Source organism: Euphorbia lathyris, chromosome 5, assembly GCF_963576675.1.
Source record: "Euphorbia lathyris chromosome 5, ddEupLath1.1, whole genome shotgun sequence".
NCBI lineage: Eukaryota > Viridiplantae > Streptophyta > Magnoliopsida > Malpighiales > Euphorbiaceae > Euphorbia > Euphorbia lathyris.
In genome coordinates, this window is record NC_088914.1 from 16,883,010 (window position 1) to 16,904,965 (window position 21,956).

Here is a 21,956-nt window from a genome sequence, read left to right on the forward strand (position 1 = left end):
AATGTTTCGACAAAATGAAACACCAAAATAATTTAGCTTGATTTTAGACATAATAAATATAATAAATAATTTAACTAGATATATTGTATGATAATAATAAAAAATTTGATTCCGTAAAACTCTTAAACCGTTAGACTCTAGATATTTTCTAGAAAAGTTAACATTGATTTAATTTTAACATAATAAATAATAATTAGTTAAATATCATATTATAATAAAAGAAATTGGACCCTTTTAAATTTGGTACTATATGCAGAGAGAAACTTTTTGCACTTCCTCTTTCTACTCCCATTTAAAGAGAGAACCACATTTTGTTTGACGGTTCAAAATTTAAAGATAGAATACTTCAATATTTATAAACGTTTAACTATATCTTTTTTATGTTTTTACTCTAAGAAATTAAATTTTCATAAAGTTTTCGACAATTAATGTAGCTCAAGATCCATCCCTGGTTCAAATAACATTGAACCATGCATGTAGAAAGAGTTATGACGTTTTTTGTTCTGATGAATTAATTTCTTTAAATGGGTAATAATAGTTGGAGTTCCGTTTCAAAAATAAAAGTTAGAGTTCCACTAGAATTTTAGAGGATGTTTGTTCCGAAATTTCACTCTAAACAATATGAAACTTGATGTTGTCATCTTTTAATTATTCTTTTTAATAGAAATCGTGGCATTTTGAAACTTTTCATTAACAACTTGATATACTGTGGATTCTTTAGTACCGTAAAGCGTCCCTATGAGTCGCCGTTGTGTTCGACGGGGGCCACTCCGATGCTTAAATCAGTAATGTATCTGAGAATAAACTGAAATCATAAGTAGGGTTTTGGGTTGTGTGAATGTGTACCTCTGATACTTGGCTTCATGGGTATTTATATAGGTTTTGAGTGATAACCCCTTTTAATGTCTTTTAATAAAGTGTAATGCTCTTTTAATGCAACTTAACTCTGACCTCTAACCTCCGAGTTGTTATTGTTTTTAAGGTATCATTAATGTTTATTAATGATGGTATTTCCGCCGTATAGCTACTCATTGTCTTCATCAGGGCGGATCCTTTTACAGGACGGACCTCCTATCCTTTTATAGGGGCAGATCGTTTTATGTAACGGGCCCTGGATCTAAGGAAGTCGAAGGCGTGTCACCTTACGTGTATCCCTTGTCCAGCTATACGCCATATATACTAATATTGGCTGATCCCTTTATGTTTTTTCTTCCTTTTGATCCTCCTATTCAGGGAACATTCCTAGCGTGGTCCTTATAATATCATTGAGGATGTTATCACAACTGTTGGTATTCAGTTGATATTGAAATTATCCTTTTTATTTCTACAAAACATATTTCTTTTTTTAACGTTATTCTTACCCTATAATTTTATTGCCAAAAGAATAAGGTTTTACTGTGTTTAATAAATTATTACTTTTAATTTTTATTTAACTATTTTTATTATTTTATTTATTATAATTTTTATTTTTATAACTTATTTATTGATTAATTTAAAATATGTTCATATCAAACATTTTATGTAATAAGTTAATTACAGTTTTTACCAGACACCAATAATTAATCAGCTAATAACAAACAGCTAATTGCAACAACAATAGTTATTAGTTAACACCTAAACAACAAATATCTTAATTATGGTACTAATATTTTTTATTCTTTTTATCAAATGTGATTAACATTTTTTTAAGAACGTGACTAATAATCCTTTTTAAGAGAAGAACGTGATTCTTAACTAGTGGAGTATTAATATAGTATTGTTGGAATTAATTGGATATGGATCCAATTAGGCCCGCCCGAAATGGAACGGGTCCAAACCCAATAAGAATTAGGGTTAGGTTATCTATTTATTCAGTATAAATAGAAACCCTAACCAACACTAATTCTAAGAGAATAAGGAATTAGGTTTTAGAGATACAGTATCTCAAAAACACAGAAAAGAAAATTTTTCTCTCCTGCCTCCTCCTTTTGGCCGTCGCCCCCTCTCTCTCTTTGGGATTCGTCGTCGCTTTAGTTCGTGAACCAATTGTCTTCCTCTCCCAATTCTATTGGCGTGGTTGATGGCTTGACCGGTGATACTAGATCGGGTGATTGATCCGAATCCTTCCGCTACAAATCAAGAACGGGATCTGCGCTACAAGAGGTAACCCGTAAACCCGTTTACTTATTCGGATAAATATATATGTTGTGAATATATGCTTATCCCAACATTGGTATCAGAGCCATTAGATTTAGTATTCCGTCTTTACCGCGAATCCGTTTGCGTTTGAATCTTTTTTGAAAGATTAAAAATAATTCATTGTTATTTTTTTATGATTATACACTAGAATTGATTTATTGCGTGATTAAATTGAATTAGGGTTCGATTTAAACGTTTTTTACTCAGTTAAACCCATTTTAGGTTTCTGTTACCTTCTGATTTTTCGTTCCGCTCGTCAAATCGAAAAACCGACCACACCATCGAGTCTAGAGACCCCGAAAACCCTAGGTTCCGTATATTTTTCGTCGCCGGAATCGGCCGAGAAGGCGGCACGTGGCCTTCACGCGCCACCTAGGGGGGAGAAAACGCGTGTCTCCCCCCAGCCCGCCACGCGGCAGGCGCTAGTTGGCCAGCCGGTGCCGCATTGGCGCCAGCTGGACCAACCAGCGTGCGCCACGTGGCAGAGGCCCATCCACACGCGCCAGGCGCGTGTGGGGGCGTGGGGCCTCTTCCCGTGACCAATTTTTTCCCATTTTTTACAGAAACGCGTTTCTGAATTTTTCTGATTTTTTGGATATTTTTTCAAAAATTTTGGATGAGCAGTTTATACAATCTCTTTTAATTAGGGTATATTAAATATTTTTAAATGTTTTATAAACTCTCTAAAAATATTTTATAAAATTATTTATGTGTTATAAATGATTTTTAAATCAGATTTAAGGAGGTCCCTACCACTATGACAATCGAGATATGTTTTGATTGGAAAAAGGTTTATGCATGTGGCACTAACCTTTTCTGGTGTTTCTTTGTTTTTGGATAGTCATGGCAATCATTAGATTCACCCCAGTGGAGCCTGTAACGGACAATCAAGTGGCTATCAGGGAGATATTTTGCATTAGACTTTTGAAATGCAGAATGTCTAAGGAAGTGCGATGGGATGATGCAGATGCTATTGTGCGTCACCTGATCGAGGTACATGACCTTATGCAGTGCCTCATCCTTATGGGAGATTTTGACGGAGGTCATGATCAAATAATATTATTCTCCGACCTTCTTGAAACCCTAAAGTCCTCTCCAAGACTCCATAGGCTATTGATGCGTGCCGTCTAGTGGTGTAAATATGAAATGTATGTTATGATAAGTGCGTTACGACTATGGATGTGATCTTTCTAAATGCTCTATCTTTATTAGACGTCACTACTTAGGGGCAAGTGTACCCTGTCGTATCAAGTAATAATCCGGTTAAGACCGGGTATCGAATCCACGGGATTTATAATTGCAAGTATTAAACGACTCGGTTTTATATGTTATTTAAGCTGTGAATACTTTGAGGTTGATATGGGAACCAACTACAAACTACTCCTAACTACGGGTGAGGCAAATTTATATGACGAAACGCTTAAGAAGTGATACGGTTGGCGATAAGTTATAACTATGACAAATAACGACTCCTAATACATATACGGTTAATGTTTTGCTCTTGCAAAGACGACTATATGTAGTTCGATCGACCCGTGAAGTACTTAGACTACGTGGTTCCTAGTCAAGGCGTGTCTAATGCTTGGGACCAGAAATTAGGGCCCGTAAGTTCCGTGGCTTGTCAATTCCTACGATTTCCGGAGCGTCACTTCCGATAAGGCAACACCTATATGAATCCCTAAAGATAGCTCGAATGGCGTCGAAAATCGCGTTCCCCTACACAATAGTCAATTACGAGTATCAAAACAAGCAACAAACATCAACACATATATAGAAAAAGAGGTTATGAATCATAAATTATAAATATGGAAAGTGTAAATATGGATTACAAACAAGCCTAGTACATAGGATGAGATCAAGCTAATTAGCAAGTGTAAAGGGAAGAATCCACCCTCGAAACTAGCTAACCGGACTCAAAAGCCGTCTCTAAGGACTTGAATGGTGGAGCTCTCGAGCTTGGTGTGCGGAGATGGAGCGGGACTTTGATGAAATGCCGGGAGCAACGGACAAGCTCTCGAGATGGAAGAGTTTAGTTACACAAAGCCTAAAAACAAATCTAAAACTGCAACAATCAAAACAAGTATAGTTTGCTCTCTCTAATGGTGTGTTCAAGATGTATCAAGAGCTGCCTATTTATACATATCAAACTAGGGCAAAATTGTAACTTTGCAAGGTACAAGTATGGAGCAACATTATTTGTGCAGAAATCCCATAATACGCCCCGCGTATGGTGTGGCACGCCTCGCGTAGATGCCCATTCCGTCAGAAATCTTCTGCATGTGGACCAATTCTAGATTTGTTGTCTCAAATACGCCCTGCGTAGACTGGGATACGCATGGCATGTTTGAGATTCTGACCTTTTATCGCTTGCTTTGGTCTCCGTACGCCGTGCGTAGCTTGAGGCACGCCCCGCGTAGATGAGTCTCTGGACTTTTTGCACTGAAGGATTCCCTTACACGCCCCGCGTGTAAGGTGGTACGCCCTACGTATAGGTCGTTGACTCGAGGAGACCATGCAGTCTGACTTTTCAGGATTAGGCAATCATTTCTGACATTTGATTATACGCCTCGCGTAGGTTGGCATACGCCTCGCGTATGCTGACTCGATCCCACGTGGTGTCTGTGGATAGGGCAATCATTTCTGACTTGATGTTTCACGCCCCGCGTATGGGATGATACGCCCCGCGTATTGGCATGAATTTTGCTTCTTCCTTGTACCTGAAATACAATTCTTGAGAGCCGAGTTAGCTTGACGTTTTTATTTCCTAAATACATCAAAAACAAGGGAAATTATCCGAAAATACGGAATTTATTATTATTTCGTTATTTTATTCAAAACACTCTATTTTTGCAATTAAACTTATTTATTTCTTCTAAAATTAACCCGTAGATCACGCTAAAAGATAGGGGTAAAATACCCCTATCAGCTATATTTGCATAGCTTTAACAGTTCTGGCTTGAATTATGAACATTCTGTGTTATTGTTCTTAAATGAGCTAGATGAGTTGAATGTCACCTTACCTTTAAGTGACGATGGAGTGAGACTGAGGTCCGAGAGACAACTTAGGTCTGTCCAATACAAGAGGGTTTTCGGGGAGATGCCTGAAATGTTAAGGAGATCTGTGATTCGTTCCTTCCCTCGCCCGTTCCGTGTAGGAGAAATTCCCTACATGGAAGAGATGGAAGATTTTTATGTTGGTTAAATGAACCATTTTTGTTTTTGGTGTGGTTGTGGATTTAATTTTTGGAATAAATTTTTTTTTCTTTAGGGTTTATTATTCCAGTGTTATCATTTTTGTTAGGATTTCTATTGGAATTTTTGTTTTCTAATGGATTTTTAATAAAAAAAAAAAAATCAAATATGTTTGGATATTTTTTTATTTATGGTGTGATTATTCAAATATGTTTGGATAACCATTGGGATCCTAATTTAATTATTATTCGATTTTGATTGGATAATTTTTGGTATGTTGGATTGGAATTGATGAGCTTGAATAATTTTATGTGAATATTTAATTGCGATTTATTAAATCAGTGATTAGTTATTATTGATTTAATGATTATCTTCGACCTTAGTAGTTAAGATTAGTCAACATTAAGATCGAAATAATAAATCAAAAGTCATCTTAATTCCTTACAACAACCATATTTTTGTAATAAGTTGCAAAATCGTTACTTGTGAGTAACAAAATTCTCTAAGCATTAATGTATCTAATTAGTTGGATCTAATACTAAAGTGTAAAGGGTAATTTGAGCCACTTCGGTCTCATTTTCGAATCGAAATTTAGAATGAAAATTTGATTGATTAGATATAAGTTGTCTAGAGAATTAATGCGTGTATTGAACCTTTAATAACTTCTTACTAAGTCGTGCAATACCATTGTAGATTAGTCATCAATGGCAGCAGCTAGAAAGTCTATAGTTGCTGAACTCAACAAAGACCTGAAATTAAATGGGGATAACTATGAAGTTTGGTCAATAAAAATAAAGTATGTGCTTGAAGAGCAAGATGTGCTTGCTCACTTGGATACGGTTATGACCGAACCTGAGGATGGTGCAACTGCTCAGCTTTGCCGAGATTATACGGCATGGAAGAAAAAGGATTCCACTGCCCACATCATCATGCTGAGTGCCATGGATGATGAGTTCACTAGGCAATTCTGTAAGATTGAGTCAGCCAAGGGCCTATGGGATGCCTTGAAGGAGAAATTCGGAGGTGTGTCTCTGACTAGGCTCCGCTCATTGACAATTAAGTTTGACACTTACAAGAAGAGGCATAATCATACAATGAAAAAGCATTTAAGAGAAATGTCCAACATGATCAGTGAGCTGAATGAAGCAGGTCATCAGTTGACCAATGAGCAGAAAGTGCAAGCTGTTATCCGCTTTTTGCCAAAAAGTTGGGAGCACATGAAGGTGCACCTAACCCACACCGAAGCAATTCAAACCTTCGATGCTGTTTGTCATCGATTAAGATCAATGCTGAAGCCCATTATGTGGGAGCCCACTCAAGTGGGAGGCGTTCCAATCCTCTAAGGAAAAAGCGTAAGCGCTTCTATGGCCAGGGCAAAGAGCAAGCCAAAGACCCTGTGAATACAGAAAATAGAAAGGGAAAAAGAATAAAGAACAGAAAGAAACCGAAGCTTTCACGTGTGAAATGTTTCAACTGCCAAGAAAAAGGACACTATGCAAATGATTGCAAAGTTCCTAAGGTACACTACACTAACTCATGTGTGAGTGAAATAAATGTATCTAGCACTGTTCTTATAGCTGAACATGATCCTTTGTGGGTTGTTGATTCAGGTGCAACGGACCATGTGACGAAGGAAAGAGAGACCTTTGTCGAGTTTCGATGAATTCCAGTCGGTTCAAGATGGATCTATGTGGGAGACAACTCGAGAGTTGCAGTCGAAGGGATTGGCACATGTAGATTGAGTCTACGTGGCGGTCAAACTCTCCTCCTACAAGATGTTCTCTATGCTCCAAATATTCGGAGAAACCTTATTTCTGTGAACTCTTTGTTAAGAATTGGATTTGCCTTTCTTTTTGCTAATAACAGTTTGCATTTAAGTTTGGATAATGAATTTTATGGTTCAGGATATGTACTGAATGGTTTGACTATTTTGGATGTTGAATTATATGAATCCAATAATTTTTCTGTTACTACTTCTTCTTCTGTGGATAAAGATGTTAGTTTATGGCATGCTAGGTTAAATCACATTGGCCAAGATCGCATGAATCGTTTAGCCAAAGAGGGCTTACTAGGTAGTTTAAGAAAAGTTGAATTACCTCCATGCGAACCATGTCTTAAAGGAAAAATGCATAGAAAACCATTCGGGAAGGGTACTAGGGCAGAATTTCCTCTGCAATTAATTCATTCTGATGTCTGTGGTCCAATGAATGTGAGGGATAGGCATGGGGCCTACTACTTCATCACCTTCATAGATGACTATACAAGGTATGGTCACATCTACTTGATGTCTCACAAGTCTGAAGGTTTGAGTTGTTTCAGAAAGTTTATGAACCTTGTTGAAAATCAACTAGACAAGAAGATCAAAGTTTTGAGAACTGACCGAGGTCGAGAATATCTTTCAGATGAATTCAAAGCTTTGTGTGATGAGAAAGGGATAGAGCATCAGTTGTCTATCCCATACACTCCACAACAAAATGGTGTTGCTGAGAGGAGAAATAGAACTCTCCTTGATATGGTTCGATCTATGATGGCTGAAGCAAACTTGCCTATTTCCTATTGGGGAGATGCTTTGCTCACAACTACATATGTTCTAAACCGAGTGCCCTCCAAGACTGTCACTTCCACTCGTTATGAGCTGTGGACTGGTAGAAAACCCGATTTGAGTATGCTCAGACCTTGGGGTTGTACTGTTTTTGCCCATGATACCTCAAGAAAATTTGGGAAATTAGGCCCAAGAGGTAGAAAGTGTGTCTTTATAAGATACCCTGACGTATCAAAGGGATATGTCCTAATGGGAGAAAATAGTGAAGGCCGAGTGACAAAATTTGAATCACGAGACGTCGTCTTCTTAGAAAATGAGTTTCCTAAGCTAGGAGAAGTTGACACTGATCTCACTCTGTTTGAGGAACTAGATTCAAACGGACCTCTCCATTCGAGTGGGAGGAATTTTGAGGATCAAGGTAATGATACTGATCACTACCATGAACAAGAACAAGGTCAAAGTTCCGAACCTCAAAACGTTTCGAATGTGAAAGATCCTTATTTAAGTGGGAGTTTGATTCCTGATTCTTGTGAGAATTTGGGACAAAGTCTAAGAGATACGATTCCAGGTTATGATGAATACATGAGAGAAGTTTATCAAAACTTGGAACCGCGCCGTACTAAAAGGCAAAGAGTTGATAGTCGATGATTTGGTATCGAAGGCACAACTCTTTTAGTAACTCCAAATGATGACGCGGAACCTAGAAATGCTAAAGAAGCTTTCACTTCTCCGAAAAAAGACAAATGGACTATAGCAATGCAAGAGGAACTAGATTCTATGAGATCCAACCATGTTTGGGAACTGGTTGATCTGCCAAAGGGTAGAAAAGCTGTTGGGAGCAGATGGGTTCTCAAAGTGAAGCGAAGGGCTGACAATAGTATCGAAAGGTACAAAGCTCACCTTGTCGCTAAACGCTATACACAACAGGAAGGAATAGACTTCGAGGAGATATTCTCACCTGTTGTAAGGTTTACATCTATTAGACTAATCTTAGCTATTGTAGCAAGTTTAAGACCTAGAGCTACATCAGATGGATGTTAAGACTGCTTTTCTCAATGGAGAATTGAGCGAAGAGATCTATATGTCACAGCCAGAGGGCTTCGTGGTAAAAGGCTCCGAGCATAAGGTCTGCAAATTGAAAAAGTCAATTTATGGCCTTAAACAGTCCTCTAGGCAATGGTACCTTCGTTTTCACAATCAAATGATTTTGAATGGCTTCAAGATGCTTGAAGAGGACCATTGTGTCTACACGAAACGGTCGGGTAGAAATTTTGTCATTTTATCTCTGTATGTAGATGACATACTGATAGCAAGAAATGACATAGAATTTGTAAACCAAATCAAAGCTTGGCTAAACTCAAGTTTTGAAATGAAAGATATGGACGAAGCCGCATACATACTTGGGGTTAAGATTTCAAAGGATCGATCAAAGAAACTATTAGCACTGTCTCAAGAGACTTATGTTAACAAAGTCATTGATCGTTTTGGTATGCGTGGAAGTAGGCATGTAGATAGCCCGATGACTAAGGACATCACCCTAAGTACCAAAATGTGTCCAAAGAATCCAAACGAAAAGAAAAGGATGGAAAAAGTTCCATATGCAAGTGCCATAGGTAGTCTAATGTACGCCATGTTGTGTACAAGACCTGATATCTGTCATGCCGTTGGGATGGTGAGTAGATATCAGTCCAACCCAGGACTAGCACATTGGAAGAGGATACTGAGGTACCTTAAAGGAACAATAGATTATTCTCTATGCTATCAAGGTAAAGACCTAAATTTGAGAGGATACACGGATGCTGATTGGGCAGGAGACTTGGACGAAAGAAAGTCCACGTCAGGCTATGTGTTCTTGCTAGGAAATGGCACGATTTCCTAGAGTAGCAAGAAACAAACTTGTGTAGCCATGTCCACCATGGAAGCTGAATACGTATCGTATTCATCAATAGTTCAAGAGGCTGTTTGGCTGAATCGGTTCCTAAACAACTTGAATGTAACCAATTGTCAAACCCAAGTCATAGTTAACAGTGACAATCAATCTGCTATAGCTTTCGCTAAGGACCAGAGGTTCCACAGCAAATCAAAGCACATAGAGATTAAGTATCATTTTGTCAGGGACTTAATTGCACGCAAAGAAGTTAATGTGAAGTATATATCTAGTCATGACATGGTGGCAGATTCCCTCACCAAACCAGTCAAGAGAGATGTTTATGTTAAACATGTTAGATCCCAAGGATTGTTTAGGATCTAAGTATACTTCTCATTCTTCATTGTTTTATTTGTAAGACATGAATTATTAATAAAGGTTTTATGAATTTTCATCAATACACGAGTGCGAGTATTTAATTGTAAATATTTGCTGTTATGAACTCAAAATGCATATTTAGACAGAATGTAGCTCACTCACATGAGCAGTTTCCCCCATTTCGTCAATGTGATGATAAATGAAGGATGAGGCTGTCTTTGAGCAATTTCGAGAGCTTGTTCAATGATAGAAGTCGTCTTGCTATAGACATGGAAAAGTGTTTCCATTACGGTGCAAGATAACATGTGTTACAAATACATGAAAAAGATTAACAAGTAATCTAAAAGGGTAAGTTTGCGATAACTTATAGCCTTCTGTCATAGCCAGAAGTGATCATCATAAGTGATGAACTAAAGTTAGATGTTCAGGCACATCTAGACCTATGCTTCTATATGGTGTTAATAACATGCTATTCTTCAGAAAAGAATTGAACACCATAACACATGACCCATACCATGTGTGCTTTAGCGACCACGAGATGGAAAAGTAGATTGATCTCGCCTTTTCCTAATGTGAGACTCACGTCATGAAGATGCGCTTCTTGACTATTGTTTATCCTTATAGACCCTAGACTTATTCTAAGAAGTTTAGTCTGATGTAGCTACCTTGGAAAGGGATACCTCGAGGTTGATGAGATAATACCAACCAAAGAGACCCTGACTGGATAAGCGAATCAAATTATAATGGACAGAATAATGTTAAGAGGGAAAGACATCCATTTGAATCATATCTAAGTGTTTCTATTCTTCACCGTCCAGACACTTATGCATATGTGCATATTTGTGAAAAATAGATGTACTGTAGAGATCCGAAGACTACAGGGGATATGATATGGAGTCTAGGATAAAAGCATACACCACCGACGATCCATGTTCAAATCTAAGATCTATATATCTCTAACGAGTACATAGTTCCAAGTTTGTTACATGAAAATCGAGCAGCTATATGTTCTAACGAGTATATAGCACTAGAGCTCTCGATAGTATGCCGGTCGCACGAACTATTTGCAAGAGTATGATAGAGACCGAGATTGAGAAAGTTTGGAATAAGTTCCATTGCGTGCGAGTGGGAGATGTTGGAATTAATTGGATATGGATCCAATTAGGCCCGCCCAAAATGGAACGGGCCCAAACCCAATAAGAATTAGGGTTAGGTTATCTATTTATTCAGTATAAATAGAAACCCTAACCAACACTAATTCTAAGAGAATAAGGAATTAGGTTTTAGAGATACAGTATCTCAAAAACATAGAAAAGAGAATTTTTCTCTCCTGCCTCCTCCTTTTGGCCGCCCCCCTCTCTCTCTTTGGGATTCGTCGTCGCTTTAGTTCGTGAACCAATTGTCTTCCTCTCCCAATTCTATTGGCGTGGTTGAAGGCTTGACCGGTGATACTAGATCGGGTGATTGATCTGAATCCTTCCGCTGCAAATCAAGAACGGGATCTGCGCTATAAGAGGTAACCCGTAAACCCGTTTACTTATTTGGATAAATATATATGTTGTGAATATATGCTTATCCCAACAAGTATATTATGCATATAGAAATAGATACAAAGGAGGAGATTTAGGGATGAAAATGTAATTTGCTGGAATATATGTGTAAACTAATTGATTTGAGAGTTACAAGGAGATAGACCTGTTAATGGCGGGGTTGGATCGGGCTCCGGCCGGACCCACCGGGTTTTTTTTATCTAAAATTGCTCATCCCAGACCCAGTCAGCCATCTGTTAATTTAGGTGGGCTTAAGTTGGGCTCATGTTCAAAAATTAAAGGGTTGGTTACATAAAACTCACGTTTGTTGTAGAAATTTCCAATTATCTCAAAGTTGTATCATTTATTCTAGGGAAAAGTTCAAATAAAACCCCTGTGGTTTCACTAATTTTCAGATAAAGGACTGTGGTTTACTTTTTGTCAAAACGAGGACTAAGGTTTCGCACTTTTAATAATGCTATTAAAACTATCTTTAACGACCTGAAAATGAAAATGTTCAAGAATTAAAGTTGTTCAATGTCATATTTTCTATGGAACTACATTTTCGATTTTAGAAAATCATCTTTTTTGGAACTTTCTCTCTCTAAACATTAATTTTCTCTCTCTTTACCAAACATCATCTAAATAATCTCGAAATAAAAAAGTTGAAGAATTAAAGTTGTTTAGAATATTAGTAGTTATTAAAATATGTCATTTTTGAAGTTGTTAAGGGTGATTTTAATAGAATCAATCGAAAAAGTCCTTATTTTGCTAAAGTTGAAAACCTCAGTCCTCGTTTTGACAAAAAGTAAACCACATTCCTTTATCTGAAAATTAGTGAAACCACAAGGATTTTATTTGAACTTTACCCTTTATTCTAAGTTTGTCAGATAAGTAAATTTATTCCATAAATATCACCAAATATCATGGCAATTAACTGTTAATATCTTTTTGGTTGAAGAAAAGATATTTCTTATTAAAATATTCAATAAAAAAATACTAATAATCCCCATTAACCCGTCCTTCTTCATCTCTTTACTGTCATTTTTGTTTTTGCTTCAGCCACCTACTTGTTTACATCCATCTATGATTTTCAGCAAAAATGACTAAATTCCTATGAAACCCATTTTAATCTCTTAAAATTTGACTTATTGTTTTGCTTATTTTTTCAATGGCTTCAAGAAAATTGATATGTTACAATTCTTAGATGTCCTTACTTCTACAATTCTACTTTTTCATAAATTTAATTTCCATGAAGAAAACATATCCAGATAAAATTGGGTGTTTCTCTAATCTGTTTGGTAAAATTTTTTCCAGATGAAGTTAAAAAAATGTCTTATACCCATTTTAAATTTTCTAATTTATACCTTCTGAAATATCTTTGGAAGGAGTAGATTTTTTATCTTGTATTTTTTTAAAAAGCTTTTTAGTTCTATGTTCTCATGATTTTCCTTCCCACTTTGATTTCAATTCTTCTTTTGTGTGATATAATCTGAAGTCAATCTCATTTAATAGTGAAAATGTGAAAAGAACTGAGGAAACTGTGAATATAGATTTTATACAAATTGAAACGTAAATTTACCAATGTAGAAGATAAAGAAACAAGAAATTCAGAAAAACAAAAAAAAATGAAATTAAAGAAAACAAAACTACACAGATTATATGTTAGAATAGGAAGAGATTAGGAAAAAGTAAAGAGGAATATAGACCATCAAACAATAAAAATATAGTGGGATCAAGGTGTTATGAGATTAGGAAAAATGGTAGACAAAATAAATTGTAAAGAGAAAGAAAGAGTTGAAACGTAATTTTGGAAAATTTAATTTGAAATTATTAAAAATGGCAAATGATATATACAACCCTTAGGATTGTATATAAGCATTAATTCTCCATATATTTTCAATAAAATAAAATAAAATCTTAATTCTAAAGCATGTATTTGTATTGGAAATATAATTAGTTTACTAGTTTCTATGAGTATTTAATAATTTAATTTTTAAGTATTAATAAATTTTATTATAAGATTATCTTTGAAAAACTAAATTAACACTAAATATAGTAATTTGTGAGGTTTTATTTACAACCCTTAGGGCTGTAAATATCAGGACCCATTAAAAATTAGATAACTGCTATTAAAAATTAGATAACTGTTAATTTAACAAAATTAAAAATATTTTAATAGAATCTGATTTTATCCAATTAAATTAAGGGTAATTAATTTATTAGTCCCTATATTTTGACAAAACACACTGTTTAGTCACTGTATTTTCAAAAACACACGGTAAGGTCCCTAACCTTTTTCTCGATGAACTGTTTAGTCCCTAACATTTTTCTCGGTGAACTGTTTAGTCCCTGCCGTTATATTCTTATGAAGATTCTGTTAGTCAATTTGGATTGTCAGAAACATCTTTCATCATCACTGAAGCAGTTGGCAGTACACATGAGTTGAGAATATGGAAGAAATTAAACTCACCATTGAGAGTAAGAAGATTTCCACCTTCAATTCTAACAGGAAGAGTAAGCGAGAGAGATTTGAGTCGATTTCTACTTTCAATTCAAACAGGAAGAGTGAGCATGAGTGATTCGATTATGGGTTAGGGATTCAATCCTTTCTCCATTTTATTGTAAATGCGAGTTGTGAGAGAAAGACATAGAGGCGTGAATTGCTTTTGACTGATAAATAGTAAAGGGTAATTTAGTCATTTCCGAATTCATAAATGGTAAAAAACGGAAGGACTACCGAAAACTAGTTGTAAAATAAAATCCAAAACTGAGCTCTTGTGTAATTTTCTGTAAATGGGGTGTTATCAAACCCAACCCACTTAAAACTAATCCCTAACCCCTAGCCAATTGTCGACTTCTCTTCTTCCCTCTTCTCCCAAACCTTCACCGTTCTCTTCTCCTTGGCGCGCTCTCTCTCTCTCGTGAACCCTAAATCGGCTTCTTCCTAGTCCCTCCCCAAGTTCTCTATCATTCTCTTTCCTGGTAACAAGTAATAAAGGCCATCTGCGTATGAGGTGGAAGAAGATCGCCCGAGTTATCTCTCTCTGATATTCAAGCGATTTCAATCCGTTTTCATCATCTGAGTTCGTCTGGATCTAATTGAAGCTCAGTTTTCTTCAAACCATTGAGGTGTTTGGTTTTAACTCAGTTAATCAATTTTCAATTTGAAATCTCTGTTGTCTTTAATTTGGCTCTAATCTCCTCTATTTCCCTTGCAGGTTCTGCATTTTGGATTCCGATGAAGATGAAGCGATTGGAGAAGAGGAGAATGAGTCTAAAAAGAATTATGTACAATAGAATTGAGTTTTAATGGTTATGTTTCTCATGAGTGAGGTAATTCTTACACTTTAATTTGATGTAGTGTATTCTTTTATTAGTGTTGAGAGAGCTGATTTGTTGTATAAATCAATTGTTATAGTTTTAGAATTTGAATTCTCTTTTACAGATTGATTATTGCTTCTGTTTTCTTTAGCTGGAATTTTATCCTTGCGACATTTCTTTTCTGTCATGATTTATGCTTAGTTATTAATGAATGAAGGTGTCTGAAGATTTTCTGGAACTCCCTTTTATTGAACCACAGCTGAGGAATTTATAATTACCAAATTCATTAACGAGAGAGAGAGTGTTTCAGGATTTGAGAATGCTTCTGGTTTGCATGACGTGGGTGTAGAAAAATGGCTCTCTTTTAAGAATGTCATATTCTTAGCCTAAAGGGAAGAAGAGGAAAAGTGTATATTAGTTGTTCAAAGTACCATATTGGAAAGCTAGACTTTTGGGGGGAGTTTGGAAGGCTATATATTTGGGCTTGGGTTTTAGGCTTAAGGCACCCCACAATTAGCCTCCTCTAATTTCTAAGGCTTAGTTGTTTTCTCCTCCTTTCTTTCTCTATTGTAATTGCTCATTTGCAATAATATTTAGTAGTGTCCGAGGACGTAGGCAATATTAGCCGAACCTCGTTAAATTCTGGTGTCTTCTCTATTTATTTTTATGCTTTAGCTTTCAATTTGCTAGTCGTTTCCGCAACAGTGGGAAGACACTCCCTTTCATCTTGTAAGACCTTGTGGAAACAAATGTTTTTGGCTATTATTAGAAACAATAATGCCTTAACAGGATGCAGGTGTGTTGCACATTTACTTTCTTTTGAAAAACTGCTCCATTGAAGGGAGAAGCAAGGCTTCTATATATTTCTCTTTTCAGAATTTTAAAAACATATTAGTATGCCATTGAATTTGAAAATCACTCTTTTTTAAAGGTACACCTCTGGGATTAGTAATTTCTCGTGTCAAAGCTACTGCGTCTTCATTTTTGTCTACCTTTTGGCAGGTAACCTTTGATTGGTTTGAAGACATAAGTTCATATCTACTCTATTGTACACCAGGGTTTCACTTGTTATGAAATGTAAATACAACTTTAGTTTACATGTGTAGATCGTTGAGGAAGGCTCAGAAAATAGTATAGAATATAGATAACTTATGGCATAGATAGTAATGCAATCTATTAACATAATAGCCTTTTTTACTGTTGACTTTGGTGACAAGTCCAACAGCGGACTCTTGGAAATGTGCAACTCTTCCAGACATGGAAAATCATTAAATGTTATCGGTGCCTTCCATTCAACTAAACTCTCCATGGAACCAATAACTATTCTTTTTAGAGCAGCAGTACCCATTCGTTTCTTGTGCTTGCTTCATTGCTACCATAAAACTCATCACCCATATATTCCACATTGTCCAATCCTACTATCTCAAGCTTTTTAAGAAGAGGAAGATTCCCTACCTTTGGAATTTCTCCACACCTTCTACAGCCTTCCAATTTTAGCCACACCAAATTGTTAAGTGAGCAACAATCACCAGCAGATGTAGTTACTTTCATTGTCAACAGCCATGAGGGAAATTGTTTTCCCAAATAATTCTTAATCACTAATCCTTTCAACTCCTCACATGGCTGGAGACCTTCCAACACGTTCTCATCATTATAGTTGGTTTTCAGTGATCTTACGGATTCATCATGTGACTGGAATGCGGTTTCATCATTGTAGTCTCTGTCACCACTCCACACAAGTTCTAATTTATCTAATTTCCTTTTACTTTGCAGATTTGCTTTCTTAGCTTCCTCTTCATCTCTCACCAGCTCTAGATTACTGATTATCAATGCAAATAAATCTAGAGCTGGTGAGAGATGAAGAGGAAGCTAAGAAAGCAAATCTGCAAAGTAAAAGGAAATTAGATAAATTAGAACTTGTGTGGAGTGGTGACAGAGACTACAATGATGAAACCGCATTCCAGTCACATGATTAATCTGTAAGATCACTGAAAACCAGCTATAATGATGAGAACGTGTTGGAATGTCTCCAGCCGTGTGAGGAGTTGAAAGGATTAGTGATTAAGAATTATCTGGGAAAACAATTTCCCTCATGGCTGTTGACAATGAAAGTAACTACATCTTAACAATTTGGTGTGGCTAAAATTGGAAGGCTGTAGAAGGTGTGGAGAAATTCCAAAGGTAGGGAATCTTCCTCTTCTTAGAAAGCTTGAGATAGTAGGATTGGACAATGTGGAATACATGGGTGATGAGTTTTATGGTAGCAATAAAGCAAGCACAAGCAACGAATGGGTACTGTTTACTGCTCTAAAAAGATTAGTTATTGGTTCCATGGGGAGTTTAGTTGAATGGAAGGCACCGATAACATTTAATGCTTTTCCATGTCTGGAAGAGTTGCACATTTCCAAGTGTTCTAAGTTGAGAAACATCCCGATAAGTCACCTTTCTGCACTTGTGGATTTTACAATGGAACAGTGTGATGCATTTGACGAGCTGGTATTGGACAATGTCCACCCTTGGAGTTCTCTCCGCCTGTTACACATAGGAAGTTGTGGTAATTTGGCATCTTTTCAAAGTGTACAAGATCTCACCTCCCTTCAGGTTTTAAGGATCCAATACTGTGATAAATTAATCTCTATTCCAAGACGGCTAAAACTATATTTGTCACTAAGAATGTTGTTTATCTGGAAATGCCACCAGCTGACATCTGTTCCTGAAGACTTGCCGGAAATAGGTTCACTTGCTTCTTTAACTATAGTTAATTGTACAAATGTGACCAATTTCACAGGGGACATTTTACAGTGACTCACCCAATTGATAAACTATATTTTACAGCGACTCACCCAAATGTGATCAACTTCAAAACCTCACTCGCATCAAGGTATTACAAATATGGGATTTTGATGGCTTGGAAGCTTTGCCAGAGTGGTTTGGGAAATTCTCATCTCTTGAGTTGCTTGTCATTGGGAACTTTGCCAATCTCAAGTATCTACCTTCAGCTACAGCTCTTCAAGGCCTTTCCCAATTAAAGGAGCTGAAAATTGTAAACTGTCCATGCCTCAAGGAAAGCTGCGCAAAGGAGAGTGGCTCTGAATGGTCCAAGATTTCCCATATTCCGAAAGTTGTTGTCGATGAAGGTAATCTTAAAAAAATTTCAACCTCAATCTAATTTTCTTAATTCTGCTCATATAGTTCCTTTATTTTTTCCCTTAGTTACTTACTTTTGTTGATTTTGTAGTTATTCTGAAAGAATTAGGAACTTAAAACATCACTAATCCTCTGCGATGGCTAAAAAAGAGTGGACTACTATAGTTACTTTTCTTAAAACACTCAGACTAGCCACCCTTGCATGCAAATTTGCTGAATCCCCACAGCTCTAGTAAGGGGATTCCGAGAGGCACGGAATCCCCGGGACAATCAATGGAGTGATCCGAGCAGTACAGAGGAACCGCCCGAGACCACTTAACACTGAAGCAGACTGCAAATCTGTTGAAATTATGATACGTAGGTTCACTTGTTTGAATATTGTTATACTTCTTAGTTTATATATATGTTCTGAATGAAATATGATCTGGTTGCTTTGATTACTTTTTCTGTACAGGATCTGTCAAATCCATATGGTTTCACTTTTATTGATTGTTGTTTTTCTGTCTTATTTTGCTAGAGAAAGCCACATATAGAATGTTATACTTCATCCCTTTTAATATAATGCTGAGAATTTGAAGTTATCATCAAAATATAATGCCATTAAATGTTGAAGTCTTGTGCAATTTAGGAGAGTTGACCTACAACTCTAGATGAAGGTTAGTGGTTTTTTTTATTTATTGTAGTGTTGTATTTAAGTGAGGGCGAGCCTTGGCACAACGGTAAACGTTGTTGTCTTGTGATCGAGAGGTCACAGGTTCGAGTCTTAACTATTCTTCCACATTTGTCCTTACTTTCTTTTAGCTGCCGGAGAAGGGATTATGGACCAGGTGCATGCAATGGATTTCTGCTACCAAAGTTTAGCTACTATTGCTTATGTGGGTAAATTACATCCATGGTCCCTCAAATTTATCTTTACTTTCTTTGTGATTCCTTAATTTCAAAACCGAATATAAGCTCATGAACTTATACTTTACTAACATAATGATTTTTTTTTACTGTTGAACAAGTCGAAATGACCAATGAGAACCTTAGAATGGACAATTCTAAAAATTTAAGTTTTTTATAAACACATTTTCCATGAAACCACTGTTTTCAATTTTTCAAATCACGTTTTTTCAGAGTTTTTACTCCTAAGCAAACAACACTTGAATAACTCCGAATCCAAAAAGTTAAAGAATTAAATTGTTGTTTAGAATATAATTTCCACCAACTCTATAACGGAGGATTAGCTACACTGTTGGACTTGTGATCAAAATCAACAGTAAAAGGGCTATTATGTTAATAAACTGAAAATATTATATGTTTTAATTTTCGGGTTTGAAATTCAGGAGCCATAAAAAAAAGACTAAAGTTGGGAGGCCATGAGTGTAATTTACCCCTGTTTATAGTATCTCAATCTCTTTCTTCTCTCCATTTTTCTCTTTCTTTGGTTTACAATGTTTCTTTTTTTAGTTTCATGCATGGACATCTTCCATTGCGGAATGGTTCGACCCAGCTCTTTCGTTTTCCATGTTTCGATTTACTAATTAATATTAGACCTGGGTATGGGCCGGGCTGGGCCGGGCTTGTCGGGCTTTTAATAAAGCTTGACGAGCCCAAGCCCAGCCCAACCCAGCCTGCAAAAAATTTAGTCGGGCTCGGGCTGGGCTCGGGCCTAAGATCTGAATCCCAAGCTCGCCCATCCAGGCTCATTTATATATAAAAAAAATTAAAATCATAAAATTACTAATTAAATCTGAAAAGCAATTAAACTTTAAGTATTTATATTTATGTTTATAAAAATATATTATAATTTATATATATATATATATATATATATATATATATATATATATATAGGGCCGGGCCCGATGTAAAATTAGTAAAGTCCAAGTCCGCGCAGTTTTTGGCGGGCTTATTCGGACTTGGGCCAGGTCGGACCTGACAGCATTTTTATGTATCCAAGTCCGGTTAAATGGGCCTGGACGGGCCGGGCGGGTTCACTGGTCCATGCCCAGGTCTAATTAATATATCTTCCATTTGTAAACCGACACTTTGACCTTGTTTGGTAAAGAGTTTTTTTTGAGCAAAATTAGAGGTTTGGGTCGTTTTAGAGGTTTGAGCCACTTTAGATGTTTTGACTAGTCTAATCTCCAATAGTTGTGTTTGATGGAGAGATGTTTGAAAGAGGTTATTGGGTCCAAACAGCTAATTTGGAAAAAACTCATTTATGAGCTTTTGTCAATTAGCTTATTGCTCAATTTCTTTTGATGGATATTTTTACTCCTATTTATTACCATCTAACCTCAAACAAAGACTTTACCATGTCCTTATTTGTCATTTTGCACAAACAACTATTAACAATCAACTAAGTTTTACTAAATACGTTTACACAATCTGCTAGTCAAATCAACTAACCAAAAAAGTAATCAGTTAACAGCTAACGTCATCAGCTAATAGCTAACAGCTATTTGCCAAACAAGGCCTTTTATTAGGTCTCTATTTAATTCGGTTGTTAATTAATAACGGTTGTTATTAACTGTTTACCCTTTGATTATTAGTATTTCGTAAAATTATAATTTTGTCAATATCAAATAAATACAAATAATTATCCATGAAAAAATAAAAAAAAGTTTTTCATGAAAAGTCTCAAAAAGCTAATGTTTCTATAAAAAAAAGTTAGAAGTTGTAGTATAAACCTAACCAAACACTATTTTTCTTACGATTTGAAGTGAAACGCTAAATGCTGTCCCGGAAAGCTAAAACAAACTCTTGCAAAAAAAAAAAATTCATTATTCTTTTATTTATTTATTAATTTATTTTGTTTTTCTATTCTACGGTATATTTATAACATAGTTAACATTCATTGTTTTGAGTTGATTATGGACACTGATTTCACATAATATAGGGTTATTCAAATTAATCTCTTTGGAATATTAAACTTATGTATTTTAGGTTTGCTTATGATGTATTGAGTTAGTGAGTTGCATATATTAGGGGTAAGTAGGGTTGGGTATAATTCAGAGAGATGAAAATCTTTAGTTAATAAAGTCAATGGTACAATTCGTTTTGATTCTAAAGTAAAAGTCAATAGTTCAATCCGATTTTGATTTTTTCCGGATATTCGGTATGATTCTAGAATCTACAACGTATTCACTCAGTAATATTAGGAATTTGAAAATCTACAGTACAATTCGGTACGGTCCTAAAGAAAAATTCAATGGTTCAATTCAATTTTGGATTTTTTTATTCGAGTATTTGGTCCGGCTTAAGAATTTCTAAGATCCATGCTCAGCTAGACCTAACAATTTCGTGTTCGAGTCGTGTTCGTATCGTGTTGTGTTCGTGTTGAAAAGAGTAAACCCAAATCCAACCAAAAACTTTCATATCATAATCGTGTTAACATGTTTGGATCAGTGTCGATTTCGTGTCGTGTTTTTGGATCACCTGTAATTTTGTTATGCATATATATTAATAATAAATTTTTAGAATATAAGAAGATATGCTACTTTTTTTAAATACTCTATGTCATTTTTACGTTAGTATGTTAACACTAACCATCGAAAAGTCCGCTAATATCATGATAAATGGTCACGTAATGTGTTTATAATAATAATTTAGGAGGTTTGAATCATATTTGTAAGTAATAATTATAATTTTATTATCTTTATTAATAAAATGACATATGAAAATACGAGAGAATATAATAATAATTTTAAATTTTAATGTCATTTCGTTTCATTTTCAGGTTAGCATGTCAACCCTAACCTAACCCAAAACTTTACGTGTCAGTTTCGTGTCCCAAAAATGACACATCACC

General features: G+C 35.8%; 1 long non-coding RNA gene across 6 annotated transcripts; it reads left to right on the plus strand.

The window, feature by feature from the left end:
- The first annotated feature begins 14,495 nt into the window (after nt 1-14,495).
- On the plus strand, nt 14,496-19,541 carry LOC136229357 (uncharacterized). Of its 6 annotated transcripts, none has more exons than XR_010689074.1 (6): nt 14,496-14,818; nt 14,908-17,744; nt 17,846-18,147; nt 18,249-18,514; nt 18,612-18,813; nt 18,959-19,541. It is a non-coding gene; the product is annotated as an uncharacterized lncRNA (long non-coding RNA). The 6 variants fall into 6 exon arrangements; XR_010689075.1 differs by having other exon boundaries at nt 18,675-18,813; nt 18,959-19,540; XR_010689076.1 differs by having other exon boundaries at nt 18,681-18,813; nt 18,959-19,540.
- Nucleotides 19,542-21,956: the final 2,415 nt, after the last annotated feature.